Raw genomic sequence first — 23152 nt, forward strand, 5'->3', positions numbered from 1 at the left:
TTGTTTTTTTATAAGATATTATCCAGAGCAATTCTATTACATATTTTCTATCTGTCTTTGAAGCATTGTATTTTTGGTAGAAATGTTCCTATAGTCTCATGCTGTTGTCTACCTGGGCCAAATAATCTTGACATTTACAAAATATACGACAGTTGTTGTTTACTGGAAATTATTATTATCAGTATATAGAGGTACTTAGACTTTGTTTTAAAAGCAAATCTGGTTGAACTCAACAGCACTTGCCCTGACTCTTAAAGCCGGTATCTTCTCTGAGGCAGTCTCTATCTCTCAAAAGGCAAGCAGGTAAATCTTAGGTTAGGAAAACCTAAAACTTTTTCTTACATATTTATTGCCATTATTTCGTGTGTGTTTTGTGTGTGTGGTGTATACTCTTGAAATAAAACATACAAAGATATCTGCTATTAAACATTGTATTTGGTTATCATGATTAACCTTACCAGGAGGTAAACAAGGAAAAATCTCATCTGTACAAAATACTTGTTTATTGACATATCACATATCTGATATTTCAGCATTTAAATATTTTTCATTTGGGTTAAATTGTTACCTTTTCCAAAACTTTTGTTAAAATAGAATTGATTTACTCTGTTACCAGGATCGTCAAACCTAGTAACTTATTAATAATGAAAATTAGCATGAATTAACTAATTTTTTAATCTAGTTTTATTTAGCAGGTGCTTGATATTTGGGTGAATAGATAGATACGTTTTGTAAAGAATATTAGTATCTGGTAGATACGCCGAGGTCATGGTGACAGAACAAATGTTGTTATATTGATAAGAAAAAAGGATCGCACAGAAATGTGTTCATCAGGAGACACAATTTATACCCAAGCTGTTTTGAGAAACAAGGTGAATACATTCGAGGCTGTTCCTTGTTTTCCATATAACCCTTACGCGCACACACATGCACACACACACCTACGCTTACTTGTGTGTGCATGTATATACTTTTTAACTTTCTTAAAATCATTGAACATTCTTCTAATTAAATATTTGAAATGTAGGATGTTGAAATTCAACAGGGGATCTACTATTATACATTTTTATCGATTAAGACAACTGGAGTATCTTTTTTACATCAGAACTCTATGTTAACTTTAAGTCACTGTGAAATTATTAGTAAAAAATAAAGAAAACCACTTTAAAAAGATGGAGCTTATACACAGATTACTCTAATGTTAGTTCATGCATGAACACTTATGATTAAGACTTCCAACGTTGACTTTCAATTGTTCTTTTTGAGGAACGTTTTGTTTAGTCACCTGTCTTTTACTTACACGTTTCTTTTCTATTCCAGTTTTCTTAATTATAGCATGTGTGTGTGTGTGTGTGAGTGTGTAACTTGTTGTCTCTCTCCCACCACCCCTAAAATGCAAGCTCCATGTTTGTTACAAATTTCTTAATTTATTTTCCTGTGCTGCATCCACAGGGCCTAGAAGCATGACTGGTATAGAGGATACACTTAGAAAATATATGCTGAATGAATAAAAGTGAATACAAATGGCTTATCTATATTTGCATTCCGTATCTCAAATGTATCTAAGCTACCTACAAGATATGAGACGTAAGATTTATATAGAATTAAACATGTCTAACTTTTATATTTTTAGGAAGACATATATTTACAGGAAAGCCAGTATAATATTTATATATTATACTGGGAAATAATATAATTTGACTAAACTGTATTAAAATATACATATTTTTAATCAATCTGAAATACCAGGTGTTAATAAAACCCCTAATTTTAGCAATTTTTCTTAGCATTACTACAAGTACATCATTGAACGTGTATATTGAGGTCTCATGAGCACACACACAAAAATAACTAGGTAGTCCAGCCATTCTGAAAAGAATTTTATGAATATAAATAGAATCAGGCTTGCAAGTTTACCCTTAGCATTATGAAGTAGGAGTCTTATCACTTATGATGTATAGAACTTTTTTGTGGAAATATTAATGTGAAGAGAAATCGTTTACTTGAAAAATCAATACTAAAAATCAAGACCCTTTGGGACAAATGGATAATGATGTGAAAGCAGTTTAAGACATGATGCTCAAGGTTTTCAAGTTTGGCTATTACTGCTGACGATGAAGTTGTAGGAAATTTCAATCTTTCCCTCAAAAGAACTAAAGTCAGCATCTCATTGAAATATCTTTTTAAAAAAATAAATTAGGCAGTACTCTGTAATCCTTAGTCCTGTGTTAAAGAATCATATGAAAGTGTGCTGATAAGAAGAAACCTTGAACCACGAGGCTGACTAAACAAAATCAATAATCTCAATATTAGTCTCAAGAGAAAAGCAATCCTATGAAGTGACAGACAGTGTTGCTTACTCAAGAAATCCTTTACCTCTCAGAGCTGTCCTCAATTTCCTAAATATGATGTTAGGTTAGTGGTTGGCTAACATTATTAAAGAATTCTAGGTTATATAGTATATTCAGAAGCACATATGTAATGTTTGTAAAATTCTTCCATAAAGTTGTGATGCCACTTTCATTAGTTTTATTCACACTCAGCTTTTTTTACTACATGATAGAATGCATTCATCACCACCTAAGACAGCTACAATTGACTCTGCAAGATGGTAAGCGTGCTTACCTTTCCTCCAAGGCTAGAGCTTCACAGCAAAAACCAAAAATGAGTATGTTCTCCAGCAATGACCTATGGTAGGATCAACTCCATCCCATTTATCTCATCAGCGTTATTTTTTAGTCAACTGTCTAGTCACCCTAACACCCACCCTATAACGTTAGACAAAAGGAGTAAATGACTCACTAAGATATTGAATGTATCATCTCTGTAGTGCACTTATAAATGTAGCAAATATGAAGTCCTGTCACATCTCTACTCATATTTAATTTACCCAATAGCCTATGTGATGTACATGTACTAATGATCAGAAAGGGTAAGCTACCTGTTGAAAGTTACATAGCTGGTAAAGGCCAAAGCTGAAATTGAAATCTAGGTGGTTCCACTAAAAATCTCACATTGTTAACCAAAATGTTACATTGCAATTTCTGTTTTGGCAGTTGAAAATTGTTTCTTTTTAGGAGAATATATAATCTAATAGCCTTATAGGGAAGATAAATTTTTTTCTTTCTATTGATAGTTTTGTTAATCATAAAAATAATTACACACTTAATATTTAAGGGGTTTTATATAATCAATAGAGGGGTTTTATAAATTAAAATGTCATTGGTAGGCTTCAAACAAAAGGTATAAACCTACGACAATCAAAGAAAATTGGGGAGATGATAAATAACCATTCACTTTAAGAAGACGGAAAGCATGTTAATGCAACCAGAAAACTGAATCCAGGGTCAAAAATGAGGAAATCTAAGAAACAACTATTTCAATGAAGTAAGAACCTTTGGAATTTGTGACATCAGGCACTTTTACAAGCGAGGGTGAGGATACCTGACACAGGGGAGCTTTTCAAAGTTCTATTTAAGGTTTAAGTGTCTGTGTGTGTGTGTGTGTGTGAGAGAGAGAGAGAGGCACAACTGAATGCAGTCTCTTTATGAAATAGAAATAAGGTCATATATGATTGGTAAATAGAAGAATGATATCACTATAAGATGGACTGTGTGTTGATTTATATGAGAATTGTCCCAGCATTATAATATTTTGTGCCAAGGACCAGCAGTTGAATGCAATGTACTGTGTCAGCTGAAAGCAATGAGCCACAGAAGTACTGTACATACATATTGTAAATTCAGTCTACATTCTTCCTTTTTGCCGCAAGCTTTAACATGGAAGTGCTATGGGGTGTTGTCTTCTCTAATCTTCCCACAGCTCAACAGCTCAAACTCTTCCTAACATCCCTTTCTACTGAGCTATCTTTACAATTTTTTTTTTTAGGTAAGAGCATATATTTGTTATAGTGCTCCATTACTTGATGATCTGCCATGTCTTTAACTGTACTAGTATTTTTCCTTAGGAATTGTTGTAGCTAGTATTCTGGCTATAAATTCCATTGACAATGAGTGTACTGTTCTTAATCCTATTTTTTTTCTCTTAACTGTTTAATTTAGCAGCATGTGAAAAATTTTAGCAACATATACATTAGCTTGCATATGTGATAAACAATATGTCTACGCTGCTGTGGAAATACTTTTCAAGATAAATGTATAATTTCAAAAAAGAAGTAATAGAATGCATAAAGTGATTTAATCTTTGTACAAAAGAGAGAAAAAGAAACTGTGTATAGATTTGCTTTTGTATCACAAAATATGTTAAGACACTTCCAAGTAGATAAGCCAGTGGCAGCTACCTAGGTGCCCACCTCCCAATATTTCCTCCTAAAACAAAATAGAACAAGACAAAGAAAAGACGAAAGATGCACCAATACTTTCACCTACTTTCAGCATAAGTTAAAAATCGAGACTGCTCAAACATTAAAATTAAAATAAAAGGTGAGTAAAAAAGAAGGGAAGTCCCCAGATCCCAGTGCACACTGTATCTTGCTCCTGCCCTGCTGCAAGCCTTGCTTGAAAAGAGCAGGCAGCAAGAAAGAGAAGAAGGAGGGAGGAGGAAGGGAAGTGAGAGCAAGAGAAGGGTGCTGGAAAGAGAGAAGAGAGGAGCAAGCAACGGACTTGAAGTTATTCTAAAACTACTGCCCTTAAGAGTACAACTATAATTGTAAAAATACTTTTTAAAGTGTCCTGAATTATCACAGCATGATTTCACAGAAAAAAACGTACTTCTCACTATGAGATGTGGCTGTCTTTGAAACACACAGCATCTGAGAAAAAAATGAAAAAGGAAAGGAGAGGTACCCCTTGGGGAAAAAATAATGGAATATAAACAATATTTTAAACTATAATCCCAGATATCTTTCCAAAAATAGATGAAGACCTGAATCTACAAATTGAAAGGGCAAACAAGAGAAAATCAACTCAGAATAATTAGCTCTTAGAAGTATCCTAGTAAAACTACTAAACTTTGAATAATAGACATTAAAAATATTGAAGTTCTTTAACCAAAAAGTACAAATAAGTTACAAGGCAAAAAGAATTAGACTGGCATTCAATTTTTTAAAAGCAGCACTCAGAACAAGACCATAATGGAGTAGGATATGCAAAAAATCAGTAAAAGACAGTGTGAACAAAGGATTTTATGACTAGTTAAGCATTCCTTAAATAGAAAGGTTAGAGAAAATATTTTAAACACATGAGAATTTAGGGAATTCTCTATTAATGAGACCTTCATAGGGAAACTAGAATGAGCTCCATTAAAACAAGAAATTCCTGTGGAAAATTCAGGAAAAAAGACTGATACTGAGCAGTTTAAAATACATAATTTATCATATGGTAGATCTATTCTTAATTTTCTGAGGATACCCCAACTGCTTTCCATAGTGGCTGCACCAGTTTGCACTCCCACCAGCAGTGTACAAGGGTTCCCTTCTCCCCACATCATCTCCAACACTTGTTGTTTCCTGTCTTGTTAATTATAGCCATTCTGACCAGAGTGAGGTGATATTTCATTGTAGTTTTGGTTTGCATTTCCCTGATCGCTAATGATGTTGTACATGTTTTCATATGCCTGTTGGCCATCCATATATCTTCTTTGGACAAATCTCTGTTCAGATCTTTGCCCATATTATAATTGGATTGTTGTTGTTTTTGTTGTTGAGCTGTATGACTTCTTTGTATATTTTGGATATTAACCCCTTATCTGATATATGGTTTGCAAATATCTTCTCCTAATTGTTAGATTGTCTTTTCATTTTGTTGATGGTTTCCTTTGCTGTGCAGAAGCTTTTTAGTTTGATGTAGTGCCATTTGTTCATTTTTTCTTTTGTTTCCCTTGCCCGGGCAGACATGGTACTTGAAAATATGCTTCTAAGAGCAATGCCAAAGAGTGCACATATGATCCAGCTATTCCACTGCTGGGTATTTATCCAGTGAACTTGAAAATAAAATGCATAAAGATACCTGCACCCCTATGTTCATTGCAGCATTATTCACAATAGCCAAGACTTGGAAGCAACCTAGGTGACCATCAAGGGACGAACCGATAAAGAAGATGTGGTATATATACATAATGGAATACTACTCAGCCATAAGAAATGATGAAATCTGGCCATTTGTGACAACATGGATGGACCTTGAGGGTATTATGCTAAGTGAAATAAGTCAGAGGGAGAAAGTCAGACACTCATAAGTAGAAGATAAAAACAACGACAAACAAACACATAGCAACAGAGATTGGATTGGTGTTTACCATAGGGAAAGCAGGGACGGGGGAGAGCAAAAGGGGTGATTAGGCACACATGTGTGGTGATGGACTATAAATAGTCTTTGGGTGATGAACATGATGTAATCTACACAGAATTTGAAATATATTATGATGAACATCTGAAAGCTCTATAATTTTATAATCCAACGTTACTGGAATAAAAAATAATTAAATAAATAAATAATAAAATACGCAATTTAAATTTAATGCTAAAACAAAAGTGTGGCTGAGGTGGACTACTAATGTAGAAATTCCATATGTGATAACAAAGTACAATTTTTTTAATGGAAGGAAATGGAGATATAAAGAGGGTATTTGAATGTGCATATTGATTCTTTTCTTTAAAATGACATATAACATTGTATTAGTTTAAGACGTACTCATTGATACTTCCATAGACAGTAGATAGGGAGTCAAGGATACCATGAAAAACTGACAAACCAGGTAATAAAAGTTTAAGTATGAAAACTGGGAACTAAGGTCTGAGTACAAAGATAATAGCTAAAATAAAAATACAAACCTTCCAAAATACATTTTTCAGTTAAAGAAAATAAGATCACATCCTATATAGAAAGAAGCATAAAATTACAACATAAAGCATATAATTGTAAAATATTATGATAGAAATGAGAACAAAACATAATTTGGCATAACAATAAATGTGAATGGGCTTATTTCACCTAGTAAGAGGAAAAAACATATTCAATTTGTTCACAAAACAAGACCCAGTTATGTTATATTCAAAAGGCAGACTTAAAATAGTGATTTACAGAGGCAAATTTTTAAGGGATGGCCAAAGGTATACTAGGTAAATAGAAACAATAAGAAAGTACAGGTAGTAATTCTATTATCAGACTAAGTATAATTTTAAGCTCACAGTGTTAACAGTTGTTAAATTTGGAGAGAAACACTTTTAATGCTAAAAGCCCAACTGATAAAAAAAGATGTTAATAACCCACATTAATAGGGGTAATGAAGAAAATAACTGACCTGAAAAATTACTGTCTTTTGACTATCTATAAAGATTAAATAAAAAAGAACTATATGCAATTATTGTAATCTAGTTATTTAATTTGTGTGAGTATTTTTATTTATTTGAGGTATATGGTTTAATAATTCTGAGACTATGCATATTTGAAGATTGAGTAAATAAATTATATTGTTGATGAAAGTCAAGGTTCTTCTTGTTGGCGAATGTAGTTAGACACAAAGAAAGGGAAAGCTAGAATAAATGCTGAGGTGTTGGTTTGGTATGGGTAGTATCAGTAAGAATTCATTGTTATTTCCTAGGTCTGTCTTCTGAGAGACTCTGGGAACAATGAGACCCTAGGAGAATTGAGTGCACCAACTTCTTGGTAACGATTTCTAAATCCATTCTCAAATAAAAGGAATCAAGTCTTCTTAAAGAAATGATTGATTGCAAGACAAGGAAAGTGCAAGATGAGTCTAGAACATCTTGTGTGCAAGAAAGTAGGGAGTATTGAAAATATAAAGGAGGTATTTCAAACAAACAACATTATACTTGTGAGATTCATATATATTGGTACATATAGTTACACTTCATTCATTCTCATTGCTGCATTATTTTCCATTGTATGAACATACCAAAATGTTTTTATGCATTCCCTTGTGGATCGGGTAGTTTCCAGTTTGGGTCTATTTAGCATTGTGCTGCTATGAATATTTTTGTGCATGTCTTCTACACATCTATGTTATGTATATATTCAGGAGGGGGACTGCTAAGTCATAGGGAATGCATATGTGCAGCTCTGATAGATACCACCAAACAACTTTCTAAAGTGGTTCGCCCAATTTACTTTCCCACCAGCAGTATGTGAGTTCCAGTAAGCTCTATACTCTCTCCAAACCATACAGTTTTCTTCCTTTTTCTATTAGCCATTCTAATTTGTAAAGAAGTCAGTAAAAAGGGACAGGTTATCTCAAAGAAATGGTAGTTAATTGATAGCAGACCTCACAGCAGTTACTCTGGAAGTCAGAAGATAGTAGAAAATATATCTTCAAACAAGTCTCTCATCTTCTGCACTTCCCTCATAGTCTATCATCAATGTAACAACCTGAAGGATTTTATGAAAATATTGTCAGATCTTATAACTCCTCAGCTCAATCTATCCAATGGCTTTGCATCTCGTTCTAGTAAAAAAACAGGTTCTTAATATAGTCTAGTGAGACCTTAATGAATTTGTCCCTTCTTACACTTAGCACCTGCTTATTTGGCCCTGACCACCTAGGCTTTCTTAGTCTTCCTTGATCACACACCCAGCTTGCTCCCAACTCGCGTCCTTTGCACAGGCTATTCTTTGGCCTGGAAAACTCTTCCCCCAGATGTCCACATGGCTTCCTTGTCAAACCTTTTCTCAAACTGCTTAAATAACAACCTTCCTATCACTCTCTATCCTCTTTCCTGTTTGTCAGTTTTTTAACTACTGTTGTATAACTGCAGCTTACAACTATCATATAAGAAAATCTTGAGCAAATTAAGTTAAATTAATATAAAATAGAATTTTATGTTGAAAGTCAGTTTTTAAGCTTATAGTTACTCCCTTGAAAGAGATTGGTCTTATTTCCTCTACTGCTTTAAGTATATCTTTGACTTTGGTTTTCAAAGTTTTAATATTATGTGCCTAGTTGTGCTTTTTTTTCTTTGTATTTATACTACCCTACATTCATATTGATTTCTTGAAATTGTAGTCTAGTGAGTTTCATAAATTTTGGAAATTTTTCAGCTTGTATTAAGACACTCATTCTTTTTCCTTCTCTCTTTCTTTCTTATATTCTTCTGGAACTGTAATTATGCACATTTTGATTCTTTCTACCATATCCCATATGTTCCTTTCAGACTTTTCTATAATTTTCATCTCCATGTTTTCTTTGTATTTCTACCTGGATATTTTCTCATCATCAGTCTTCAAATTCCCTAAACCTCTCTTCCATTATCTCTTGAACATCTACTTGTGGTTACTGTATTTTTAATTTCTAGGAATCGTTTGCTTCCTTTTTTGTAGATTCCAATTCCCTGGTGAAATTCTCCATCCATTTATCTATTTTGTTATAGTTGTTAGCTGTAATCTAAGTCCATTTTTGAAAACACTGGTATCTGGATCACCTGTGGGTTATTGCTTTATCTATTGTCTTCTTGATTTTTGTTGTTTGGTCTTATTTCCTCTTATTCATGATAATTTTTATTGAATGTGATGTGCATGAATGATAGCAAAGGTTCTAGATGAAATTTTACTTCTCCATACTAGATTTAATTTTCTTCTTATAGGCAGATGGAATATAGGCAAATCATCTTATGCCAGCTCAGGTTTGTCTATGTTTTTTCCCCTGTAATCCTAGGCTTTAGCTCTTTCAGTGTCTCAATTGAAAGGCTGAATTTTAACCATAGCCCCTCATTATTGTCAGGCTGTGATATCAGATTTTTTGTCTTCCAGCACTGTGAATATTCTGGAAACTCTAAGTAGTGTTATAGCCTTTTGGGGATCTGTTTTAACATTCTCAGCATCTCACCCAATGCTTGTATTCTTTAGGAGTCGGTAAATATCTCAAGAGGAAATTATGTGCAGAATTTTGGGCTCATTTAACTGTATTTCTCTAATAGTGACACTCCTTAAGTCCTGCCTGCCCTTGTTTGTCTCTGATACATTTAAACACCTTTTAAAAAATTTTATTTATCTTGTTTTAGTTCCTAACAGGAGAGTTAGTCTAATACAAGTTATACCATTCTAGCTAAATATGGAATTTTCTGTAGAAACATATTTTGGATTAAAATCCATAGCTATTGTAAGTGAGAGCAAGTTCTGATGATTGAAGTCTGAGAAACGAGAAAAGAAATTTCTTCTTCCATTTTCATACCAATAGATACTAATGATAAACTCTAACACTTTTCTTTCTTTGTAAGTCAGGCTTTTAATTTTAATATCAGAGAAGTTACTGATACCCAATAATTATCATGACAATTGAAAGTTTTCTCAGTGTCATAGTGGTTTACAGAAATATATATGTATATATACGTATATGTATCTCTATACTACAGAAATATATATATATAAATATACATATACCTTTTTATTGTGAGAGCAATAGAATACTCCTAAAAACAAAAAACAAGCAAACAAGCAATAATTCTCTGTATTAAGCAAAAGAAAAACAAGAAGCAAGACTTGTTACATAATTTGTTTGTCATAATTTGACCCAGTGCAAAATGAAAATGCAGGGCCCTTGTTTAAAACTCAAGAATTTCAAGACACCTACAGCAGAACGTTAAATAGATTTTAGAGGACAACAAGTGCTTTTTCTTTATTTCAAAGATTTATAAATAAGCTAAAGTAGAAGCAACTCTAAAAATTACTCTCATTGTAATGCTCTAAGTAATTTCTCTAACAATGAGCTGTATGGTGCCCAATATGATATGTATGCAGTATTTTATAATCCACTGGGAAAAAGTTCTGTATAATGAGAATGGATTAGCAGACATTTGATCCTGTCCAAAACGTCCAGAAGACATTTGGTCCATCCCAAAAGGTTCTTGACATTTTGTCCTGTCCAAAACACCCATCAGACATTGGGTCAACACCAACAGGTCCTTGATATTTGCAGGATGATTTGGTCCTGTCCAAGACATCTATCCGACATTTGGTCCATGCCAAAAGGTCCTTGATATCTGGTCATCTTTGGTCCTGTCCAAAATGTCCATGGAGACATTGGGTTCACACCAAGAGATCCTTGATATTTGGTCCTGTCCAAAACATCTGGGGTGGGCTCAATATGCTGACGAACATTTTCGACAGGACCAAATGTCAGGCACCTTTTGGAGTGAACCAAATGTCTTGTGGACATTTTGGACAGGACCAAATATCCAGGACTTTTTAGCTTGGACTCAGTGTCTTCCGTATGTTTTGGACAGGACCAAATGTTCTGCAAGGTAAGAGATGTCCAAAGCATCCATAGAGACATTGGGTCCATGCAAAAACGTGCTGCAAAGTGCAATGTATACAAGAAGTATTATTTTTTAAAAGGATTTATGTGAGCTATGTAGCAAAATAATTTATACCTCTCTCATCACAGTTATAAAAAATGCAGAAACATGCATTTTTTATGTTAACTATAATGCATATTTTCTTCTCAAGATCTCCTCTGAGAGCTGCCTTTTTTTTTTTTTTTTTTTTTTTTGCTTGGAGCTATTGTCTTCATTCTGCTGCATTATTCTGAACCCAAATATCCACAAATGTTATAACTTCTTTTTCATGTCACAATACTTTTTCTTGGAAAAAATAATTGTTCTTCAAATATGACTTTTCTTAATACACAGACCATAACTTTTTGGTTTATATCACTAGTACATTATTTATATGAAAATTTTGTATACTCTATTGTCATCTTTGTAAAATGAGCATTCTCAGCTTTGGCTACCAATGACTGTAAGCTATGTGTGATTTCAAAGAGTGAAGAGGGTCTTGGAGGGCATACTCAGTGAGAAATAATGCTTTAGGTCCCCTACCTATTATTTCTGGTTGTCTTATATTTCCCAAGCCTGGTTTCCTACCATGAGTGATTTTAGAAATTTAATCTCAGCTATTTTGGAAAAACTGCTGTTCAGGTAACTTCGGAAAATTAACTTCTGTTTTTAAGCCATTTGCTGGAGATTTAGGAGAAAAGTTTTCCATCTTCAGGTAGAAAATCTTTAGAAACATGCTGTGCATTTTTAGCCTACACGTACAAATCTGTTAACTAGTTGTAAATTGCAGAGAAGCAAAGCTCCTCCAAAAACAAGGAAGAAAATTTTTATCCTGATAGCCCACATATGGGATTATGGGATGGGCTATGATCTGTGGAATGTGTGTTCCCTATAAATGTTTGAATAGTTAACTAATCAGAATTCTGGTCTTGGGAGAAACTTAAGTGACATAACCTTAAAGTCCTCAAAGTCTAATAACTACATTTATTTAAAATGTAAGCTTTGTGGGGTTCGTAATTTTTCTGTGGATACCATGATCAACTAATTCACTATTTTTTGCTAGCATTCTTGAAAGATCAAGGCTGCAGATGGATAATTTCATCTCCCCTACTCACCGAGGGAGATAGAAAACTACCATGTGTATGTACCCTGGCCTTTGAGCCTGGAACCCTAGGACTGAATTAGTTTACAAAAATATTTATATTCTAGATGAGCTAAGATTCTCCTTTCCTAAAAGCAAAGGAATAATATAGCAGATTAATTTTGATATATTATTTCTAAAGCCCTCATAACCAGGGGTGTTGCATAACAAATTTATGTTTAATTTTTAAATTTGTTTGTAAAAATTTCCTGAATAGAGCTAAAACATGAAACAAGAAGCTTTTCATTTTTAACCTTAAGGGAAACTGTTTGTGTATATATTTCTTAGACCTCACATCCATATCTGAGCTAAAGAGAGTATTGAATAATGACCTCTTATTAAAATAGAATGGAAAAAACCCCTAAGACATACCAGAAAAAAGAACCTAGAAAAAAATTTCACCCCTCTATAACATTTCCTTTTCTAAATTATGTATTTTAAATGTACAAAACCAGAAATAAAAGTCATTATTCATATCAATTTTGCTGCCAGTCTCTTGGGACCCAAAAAATAAAGATCATAGAAAAAATTAGAGAAAAATTCCAGATTTCAGGAGAGTAATAATAATAATAGTAATAATTAAGATTTTTTTTTCCAGAAGGCTATACTTGGGTTCTCTCTCTAAGCATACCTATTGGCTGAAATCAATTTTTATACACAGACCCATCTACATAATTTCAGAGTCAAGTGCAAAATGAAAATGTGGGGCCCTATGTTAAAAATTATTACCAATTACAAGATGGCAACAGCAAAGCATTAAACCAAGTTTGGGGCCATGCTCAGCACTGGGCTCTGTGTGATTGCGCAAGTTACATTCCTGTGAAGCTGGCTCTACTTACACAGTTTCCCCATAGTTGCTTCTCAGTCTAAAACTGCTTCTCAGTTCTTTTCTCATTTCTATTCTAAAGTCATGTTGGAGCTTATTAGAAATTATATGAATGTTTATGACAAATACTAAACGTTCATAATTTTTGATGTGGAAAAAGAATGATGTTCTAATACATTTGGCATGTGAGTTTAGTGGTGGGCCTACATATTCAAGAAAATTATCCCTGGTTAATTCATTATAAATATTGGGTGAAATAAAGCCAATGAAGACCTGCCTAGTTGAATTGATATCAATTGCTCTGTAATTGATGCAGTAAGATGAAATCATTTAGCATTTGTAGAAGTGCCTATTGATTATCTTTAAGAAATTATTGTATCTAATATCATTGCAGTGTAGGCTAAGTTTTGTCAAGCACCCATTGACAAATTGAGATCAATGAAATGTAGTAGAGAAATGAACACTACCTATTATGTTAATATGAAAAATAAATGTTAAATTTGATTACAGGCACAATATATGGGTAAATTGATAAAGTTCACTATTGAAAATTGTGTTTGGCTTATTTTTAAATTGACATAGGAAAGCTATCATATGTGGTCAATAAAAATAATTTTTGCATATATTTTAAATATATCTGTAATAGACTCATAATTAAAATTTCAGAAGGACAGATGTACACAGTACATTGATTTATTTCATTTTTAATATTTAATATATAGCAATGTGGATATGCATGGTATAAAAAAGTGGTAATGAAGCAATCATAATTGAATGCCAGAGTCCCATCCTAGCCCAGTACCACTTCCCACAAAGCTTCTGATTGCTACCTCCATATGACTAAAGAACATATTCTGTTTTTCTTTATTTATCATCATTAGAAATTATCTCCTGACTTACTGTTATGATGGTGAAGACTTTAGATCAAATTCACTGTCCCCTCATTACTACTAATTTTAATTTTATTTGTTGTTTTAGTGTAGTTAAATAATACACTAAAACCTCTATTTCTTGTCCCATCTGGTTTACTTAGTACCTCTTGACTTGCTTCTCATAGATGAAGATAATTTCTCCCTCCATAATTCCTTCTTCCCACCAATCATTTTCTGGCAGTTATACTTTTGCATTTCTGTTGTCTAGCTCAGTAAAATTTATATTGCTGAATATTGAAGTCTTCAACCAATGTGAAAACCAATAAATGCTATAAATTTCTGACTTTTAACCAGCCTACACGCATAGCTAGTAGTATACTGATGACAAACTTCCTTCCCTAAGAAACGAGTGTCAGCTCTGAGCTACTAACAATGCAACTTACATTTTGTTGAAATGCATTCTATTTTCTTATACTTACTAGTGTGGTTATTTATGGTTATTTTATATTTGAATCAAGTATGTCTTATTTTTTTTTCCCCAGAATTTCTAATCACCTTTATTTTGTCCTTACTGAGTGAAGTAATGTGAGCTTTCTTTAGCACAGGCTATTTATTCCATATATTCCTTTGCATCTAATAAGTTCCTTTCTTCAATATTTTGTTTTAGATGTCACTCAACTTACGTTCTAATTTGGATGTTTTTTCAGGGTCTGCTTTGCTCATGTACCAAGTTGCCATTTCCATTTTGCTGGAATACTAGCTGAATTTCTCTATTGCTGGTGTAGTCTTCCTTTATTTTTACTTTTAACCCATATTTTCCTTGTTTATATGTTCAAACAACATTTCTCAAAAAGAAATGAAGATAGGGAGGGAGGGAAGGAGGAAAGAAGATATAGGGAGTGTGAAAGATAGAAGGAGGAGAGAAAACATATGGGAGGTAAAATTTCTGAGTCTGGTAAATATAGAATTTTAGGTTTCAAATCTTATTTTATAATTGAAGTGTTGAGGGTATTTCACAATTTTATTTGAAGATTCCACGGTGATTGATGAAAATCTGATGTAGTTGAGCTGCATTTTCTCTCTAAAAATTTACTACTCTGCAATTTCAGTCACGTATCAAGGTGAAGATTTATTTATTTATATTTCCCACCTATTCTCAAGAGCACTAGCAGGCCTTTTCTATTGTAAGATTTGTGATTTTTTCCCCCAGCTTTTATAAATCACATCTCTTTCTATGGTGGTTATTCATCTTCTCCATTTTTTTTCCTATTCTCTCCTTCTCAAATTCTTGTCATTCATATATCGACACTATTGGAATGCTGCATTAGGCCTCTTTTCTCCCAAAACCAATCTCTCCTAGTCTTTAAACTCTAAATAAGGAGATTTCCTTACTTTATTTTCTAATCTTTTAAATTTTTTCCTCACCTAATAAATGATTAGTTTTAAAGCTCTCTTATTCACCCACCCCACTTTTTCTGTTGTTCATTTTACATAGCATTAAGTTCTGGCTTTATGTAACCAACGCATTCTTGAGTTGTTCTGAGGATGTAAATTTAAGATGTTTAAATTTTCTCTTGAAGCCTGCAGTTCTGTCTTCATTCTTTTTATTGTGGTTTGCTCCTCTTGGTTTTACCTTGCTTAGCTGATGATTTTCATCGTATGTGTACCAATAAGAAAAGAAATTCATATGTAAACATGTGGACAGGGAAATTTCTAGGTAGCTTAATAGCTACCTAGGATGAACAGACTCAAATGCTGAATTTAGCCTGAGGGTCGTCAAAGTTCAGATGGGAGGGTATTTTAAACTCTGGGACCAGCATCACTCTAGGATCCCTAATTCTTTCAGGAATTTGGGTGCATTTCTGATGAGTCCTGTAGTTCTCCATTGACCTGGGTAGTCTGTTCCGCTTCATCTCTGCCCTCTGTGTGATCTAAAATGTCCGGATGTAGGACAAGGAGCCTGAGTAGAGGGGAGTGAACTATTCCAGTTATTCCGTATATGGACATTCTAGTAAACTCCCTCAGCCCTGCAGTTTTCTTCCCTTTCTTACTCTCCTGCAGACCTGGATCCAGGAGCCTTCCTGATTCTGTGCTGGCCAGACAGGCCCATTACCTGCCTAGATCTCCTGAATATTTTCTTTCACCACTTCCTCCTTTGTGTCATCAGTAAAGAAGTGTCAACCATCTCTTATTCTTCCATTAATGGGTTTAAATATGTTACCCAACCTGTGGTCCCCATGCCCAAACCCACTCATACCACCCCAAATTTCTTGGCTGTGACAAGTACATTTGCTTACTCTCATTTTTAAATGGGTCTCAGGAAGGATAAGAGACAGTATATGTGCTCAGACCCCTCTTTGCCCATTATCTTTGTTCCTATTTTATCCATTCCTCTTTGGAAGGTATATTTTTTATGTATTTCCTTTCACAGTCATTCTTAAAATTAACAAAAATACATGTTCCTACCTTCCACCACAAAAACTATTTAATTCCATTTGGTTTTGATAACCATTCCTTTAAAGTCACTGCTTATTTACAAACAGCACAGTAATTTTCACTTTTTAAAAAATTTATTGTTTTTTCTGTCATCATTTCTTCTTAAATCTCTTTCCTTCATTCTGAGTTTAGTTTTTGTCTTAATATAGACCATGTATAATATTTTCTACAAGTCGTAAACTTTCTCATTCATTCTTTTGTCTGGAAATGTTCTTTTTATCTTTAGTCTTGAATGACATTGCAGGGGAGGAAGACAATCTCTCTTCTCACTCTAGGTCCTTCTGGCTGGTCTACAAATTAAATTGACATGAGACAGAACAACAGGAGAAAATCAAACAAAGCTTTATGACATGTATACATGCGAGAACCCAAGGAAAACTGAGCAACTTGCCAGAATGGCTGAGGCTGCTAATTTAAGTACTATTTTCAGCTAAAGATAAAGGAGGATGTTGAGGATAGTGGTTTGGGGCTTTAAAGGGGAGGAAGCCAATTCACGTGGAAATAGAAAAGCAAATGTTTAGTAGATAGAACTTTGATAAGAATGGGCTTAGCAAGGACCCTCACAATCTACCAATAGCCAGAGTTATCTATGGTGATGACCTGTCCTGGAGACAGGCTTTTTGTCTTAAATTATTTTAGGGGAAATGTCAAAGTTTCTCTCAGAGTCTTTTGTTCTTAAAAATAATCAAGGTAAAGAGACACATTTTGGGGTGGCCAATTCTGATCCACAATACCTTAGTGCCATATAAAGGTCTAAGTGTTAGTTATTATCACTGAGCAAATGGAAAATGTTTTCCAATGTCTAGCCTCTATTGTAAATATGAATTCCTCCCATTGGTCTAAATTTTTATAATGTCATTTTTATAATGCCTGCCTTTTCTCTTTGTTTTAAGATTCCTCTTTGCTTTGATTTTCTACAGTTTTACTATAATGTGTACATATGTGGAGATATATTTATGTATATGTGTGTATATACATATACACACATTTAGATATAGAGAGATATATACATATATGTCTATCTATATCTAGCTAACTAGCTATATATATGGAGAATAACTTATACTTATTATGCTTCCTTAATGTGAGGACTAATATCATTCAACAATTCTGGAAAATTATCAGTTACCATCTCTTTTAATATTGCCTCTTTCAAACTTCTTATTATTTAGTTTCTATTACATTCGTATTATACCTTTTCATTCCGTTTTTGACAGCTCTTAAACTCTTTTTTTTCTTATTTTGTATCTTCTTTTACAAATGGTAATTATTTGACATGATGGAGAGTTCAGCTAATACTATAGTGATAATCATATTGCACTATATAAATATGTCAAATCAACCTGTGTATACCTTAAACTTACACATGTTACATGGCATTTATATCTCAATAAAACTGGGGAAAAACTCCCTATGGTCTACGTTCAGGTCAATTTATTCAGAGCTATTAATTTATTTACTTTTCAGACTTCATGAAGTATTTCTTCAGTTTTGTCTGTTTTTTGGTTTTAATTTGCTGCTGAATTTTTAACTTACCATAGCTGTATTTTTATTTATGGAAATTCTAATGGTTATATTACAAAGTTAGTTGCCAATTTCACTAGTGTCTAACTTTTTAAATTATTTTCTTTTATAGCTTTACAAGTTTACCTATTTTATAGTTTTTTTCAGATTTTTCTCTCTCAAGTTCCTTGGATGCTGTTCCTCCTTTATAGGTATATGTTCTGACTCTGTCTCATTGTGGATATTTTAAAAATTTATTTTGTAATGTGAACTAATCTTCAGTGGAGATATTGCTTAATTTGTGGAAGTCATGTGAGGCCCCGATTCTGGAAACACTTCTCTGTATAGCAGATAGATTTGATCATATTAATATCTTGCCTTGGCAATACAAGTTTAGACTTTGAATTTCTGGTAGTATAGGTTAGAAGTCTGATTTCTTTCTCAGGTGGCAATTTGTTTTGTTTTTGTCTTCTACATCCCCTCCTAAAGGACCTTGGCCCTGAGCGGAGATTAGCATCCCTCAGTGTTCCTTGGTCAGTGAGTGGAGAAGTTCTAGTCTCCTATTGCTTAGGGACAGCCTCATGAGAATCTGTAAAGGAGTCTCACTTGCAGTTCCCTGCCAGGTGCAGAGGCAACACCTTATTTTATAATTTTCTTATATTTTATCCAACATTTTAGGATCTTGTAGCCGAAAATGGTCTTGTTAATTCAGTTCACCATGTTGTCAGATCATTCTCTAGGGTAGCTTACAAATTATTTAAACTTTCTAAATCTGTTTTCCAATATGGAAGAGTCCTCTGTTCTATAGTTAGCTAACATTTTCCTTAAATGGTTAGACAGCAAATATTTTAGGCTTTGTGGGTCATAGAGTCTCCATTGTGACTACTTAACTTTGCCATTATAGCATGAAAGCAGCTGTAAATAATACATAATGAACTGAGTGAGGCTGTGTTGCAATAAAACTTCCATTGATGAAAACAGCCAGTGGGCTGAATTTTTACCATGGACCATATTTTGCTGACCCCTTGTTGTATCACAGGGTATGAGTATATGGAGATGAGTAAGGGAGGGTTTGATGTGGAAGTATGTGCATGCACCTATAATTTTTTTCTGCGTAGAAAGTCTGCATCTTTCTCCAAGTGTTTGAAAGATCCAAGGTTCTAAAAACATTAAGGAAATCATGGCAATATTCCTGAATTCTAAAACCCTAGAATTCCCTGATAAGCTTTTCTCTTATCACATTCCCTTTCCAGCATAAAAATAATTCACTGAATTTTAAGTAACTTTGACATAAGAGTCTGTGCCCATTTTCACCTTATTGTGAGCATGGGCATGGAAGGGAAAGCAGGAAGGAGATAGATGAGAGGGAGGTTGATAAGGCATCATGCTAACATTCTTTTTGGATAATTCTGAAACCATGCCATGCCATTTAAAGAATTTAAAGTCAATGTATTGAACACAATACTTCCTCTCTTACAAATTTCAGCTGCTAATTTTAACCTCCTATCAGCCAAACTACATACTTGGTGTTTAACTCCTGCTGCAGAAACTAAACCACCCATCTGGACTCACTCTATTATTTCTATCATTAATTGTTGGCTCCAAAAGTATAAAAATAGTGCAACCAGAGCTTTACCTTCTGAATGGAATATAAGCTTTTCTTTTTTCTTTCTTTATTTTTCATCACCTGGCCTAAGATAGATCTACTAGTAAACGCAGGTGTTAAACGCAGGTGTTTATTTTTTGGCTTTAAGCCAAAGTTTCTATTTAAAATGGTTGAACTGGAATAGGTCATCACTGGCAGGCATTTTTTGCTTAAACCATCTTAGAGAATGAAGGTACACTAATAGCGTTCTAATAATTTCTTTATAAGCCTCTGGAATGATTTAATTCTCTTTACTATGTATTCTTAATCATTAAAAATCATAAGCAATACCTTATGATTGTGTTTATCTGTACATCTAGTTGGAAATAATAAACTAAAACTTGAGAGCAGTAGAACAATAGGTATTGATGAGGTTTAAAAGTCCACCTTGGTTCACAGTCTGACAGTCAAAAATGAGTTACATATCATAATTTCAATATTATCTTTTTGAAAAAATAATAAATTACTGTAGTCTTAGAATAATAGATTTTCAGGATCATATTTTAGAGTTTTTTTAACAACCAAAGCACATTGTTTATACGTAATAGGTCATAAATTAATTTACAAATTAAAAAAATAGAGTAGATCTGAAATTCTGGCTCATCTAATTTTATGCAGTGGTGCTTCTAGAGTAATTTCAGTGAAGTTGTTTGGATACTTTTTTATTCTGTTTTGTTCTTCTCTTCATTAGAATATCTATATAAATTACTAAATTCAGCCAGACAATGTGGAGAGATTATAAACCTCTGTTGCCTGGGGATGATGATGTAGTTTTATTTTCAAGGGAAAAAAATCCCCATGTGACTTGGCTCTGATTGAATCTGGGTTCCATATGTTAGTTAAATGTGTGCATTAATCTAAGGTTTGAATGTACAGATTTTCACAGAATACTGTTAAGTCTGAGACACAGCATAAAGACAGAAATAAAAAACGACAACTTTAAAAGTACCAATTGCATTGACAATATTTATTTATAACATTTTATGGGAAGACAACCCCACTCAGTTGTTGGGCTGATGACATTATTGGACACGGGCAGTCTGTAAATAAAAGGGAAAGATTCTTATAAAAACTATGTAGCAACTATTTTAGATGATTTTATTGTAAAAAATGAAGAGGGTCATGAATCACACCTATGTAGGGAACAAAATATATGAGTGTCTAAGTTAAGCATCTGCTGAGACCTATTCTGAAGATAAAGCATGGATCAAAAGTGTTAACCCTTGTAAATGTATTGCATTTCAGCTAGGTATCAAATACATTTCTTCTTTATATGTGTTGCTATCACTCAGCAAAGATGATTTTATCACTAGCTTTAAATTTCTAAGTCCCAGGAGAAGCATACATTTACATTTCCCCTCTTGGCTACATGTATTTTTGCAGGTTTTGGAAAGTGAGGAAGGTGGTGGCCAAGCGGGGTTAAAAAGGGAGAGGGAAGTGCCTGCTGCTATTTAGATACATTTGAAAACGTGTTTTATTAGTGAACCCTTCAGGAATTCAGATTACAGATATCCATTTAGAGGAAGTGGGTCTTGCATGGAAGGCAGAAAGGAATTGAAAGAGTTGAAATAAAGTGTTTCACTTAGCCACAACCCTCCATTCTTGTGTCTTCATTCATCTGCTAATTAATTCATCTTGCCTAATATTTGTTTATTGCTTATACAATCCTAGACTCTATTCCAGAAGTGAAGATTAATGAATGAATAGGACAAAAATCTCTACTACTTTGGAGCTTATATTCTAGTGGAAGAAGTCAAACAAATAAAGAAGTAATATGGGCATAGTATGTCAGATAGTCATGAATGTCCCAGAGGAAAATATAAAGCACAGAAGGAGGAAAAATGGTATGTGCAGAGGGGGGCCAGGGAGAAAGCAGAAAGGAGCTATAGGAGTATTAGAGCAAAGGCAATGAGGAATGGTATGGGAGTTCGGGTATCTTTGTGATGACCTACGGAAACAGGGATAAGGAGCATAACAATATTAGATCTAGTGGTGTAAAGGCTAAAAATCATTTTCAAGACACAAGGAATACCTTTGGTGAACACTGTTTCTCTTTTTAGTCTCTCCATTTTTGAGTGACCTGTGAGAGCTATTTTGCCTCCTTCTGTTCAGTTCTGCTTTAGTAGACTTTTCATGTCAATTCTTGGCCAGCACAGGCCCCATCACACTGCTTATTGAGTGTGATACTTTCAGTTCCTGATCTTTTGTATACAATATACTGCTGTAAAGACTGTAGGAAGATTTCAGATTTTACCCTATGTTCAAGCTAACACTTTAGCTTGCCACAATTTTGTGGATAACTGGCAAAAGCCAGAAGACTCCTGGGCCAGACACAAAGGACTTTATTACTCATGGCACACAGGCAACACTATGCGGTTAGGATTGGTTAGGAAACTACCAATTTTATAAGAAGGCTGCTGGCAAACCTGTCTTACATTTTCCCTATAAGGAGACATTATCTTCAATAACCTGGCAAGGAAACTGATCAGCCTTCTGCCCTGGAAGGAGACACTATCTCTCTATTCCAAGGCTGTTGCCTATACAAAATCCTTGAAAAGACAGTCCAGAGCAAAAGCTGTCATGGCTCTTTATAAGATGTGTAGCATCACAAAAGGCCCATGGAAAATTGTCATCAAACAGCTTCATAATTGCTCTTTCTCCAACATTACAAGTGCCAAGACTTTCATGTTATCATTGAGATTTGCAATCCTGACTCACTTCTCTCTTGGCCAGAGTGTCTTTTTCTTCTTTCTTTTTTTAAATTTTATTGAAGTCACAGTGGTTTATAAAATTGTACAATTTCAGGTGTACTTTCTTATATATCAGTTTCTATATAGACTGCATCATGCTCACCTCCAATAGGCTAGTTTTTATGCATTACCATACGTATGTGCTCCTTTACCGCTTTCACCCCCCCTTCCCCTATAGTAAACGCTAATCTGTTCTCCTTATCAATGTGTTTATCTTCCATGTGTGAGTGGAATCATACAGTGTTTGCCTTTGTCTGGCTTATTTCGCTTAACATAATACCCCCAAGATCCATCAATGTTGTTGCAACTGGGACGATTTTGTCTTTTTTTTTTATGCCTGAGCAGTATTCCCTTATATATATATATATATATACCACATTTTCTTTATCCATTTATCAATTGATGGGCTCTTGGGTTATTTCCATGTCTTGGCTATTGTGAATAATGCTTCAATGAACTTAGGGGTGAACAAATCTCTTCGTATTGTTGATTTCATTTTCCTTGGATAAATACCGAGTAGTAGTGGAATAACTGAATCATATGGTATTTCTATTTTTAATTTTTTGAGAAATCTCTACAGTGTTTTCTACAGTAGCTCCATCAGTTTATATTTCCACCACCAGTGCATGAGTGTTCCTTTTCTCTACATCATCTCCTACATTTTTTATTTCTTG

Source organism: Equus quagga, chromosome 8 (genome assembly GCF_021613505.1).
Source record: "Equus quagga isolate Etosha38 chromosome 8, UCLA_HA_Equagga_1.0, whole genome shotgun sequence".
NCBI classification, from domain to species: Eukaryota; Metazoa; Chordata; class Mammalia; order Perissodactyla; family Equidae; genus Equus; species Equus quagga.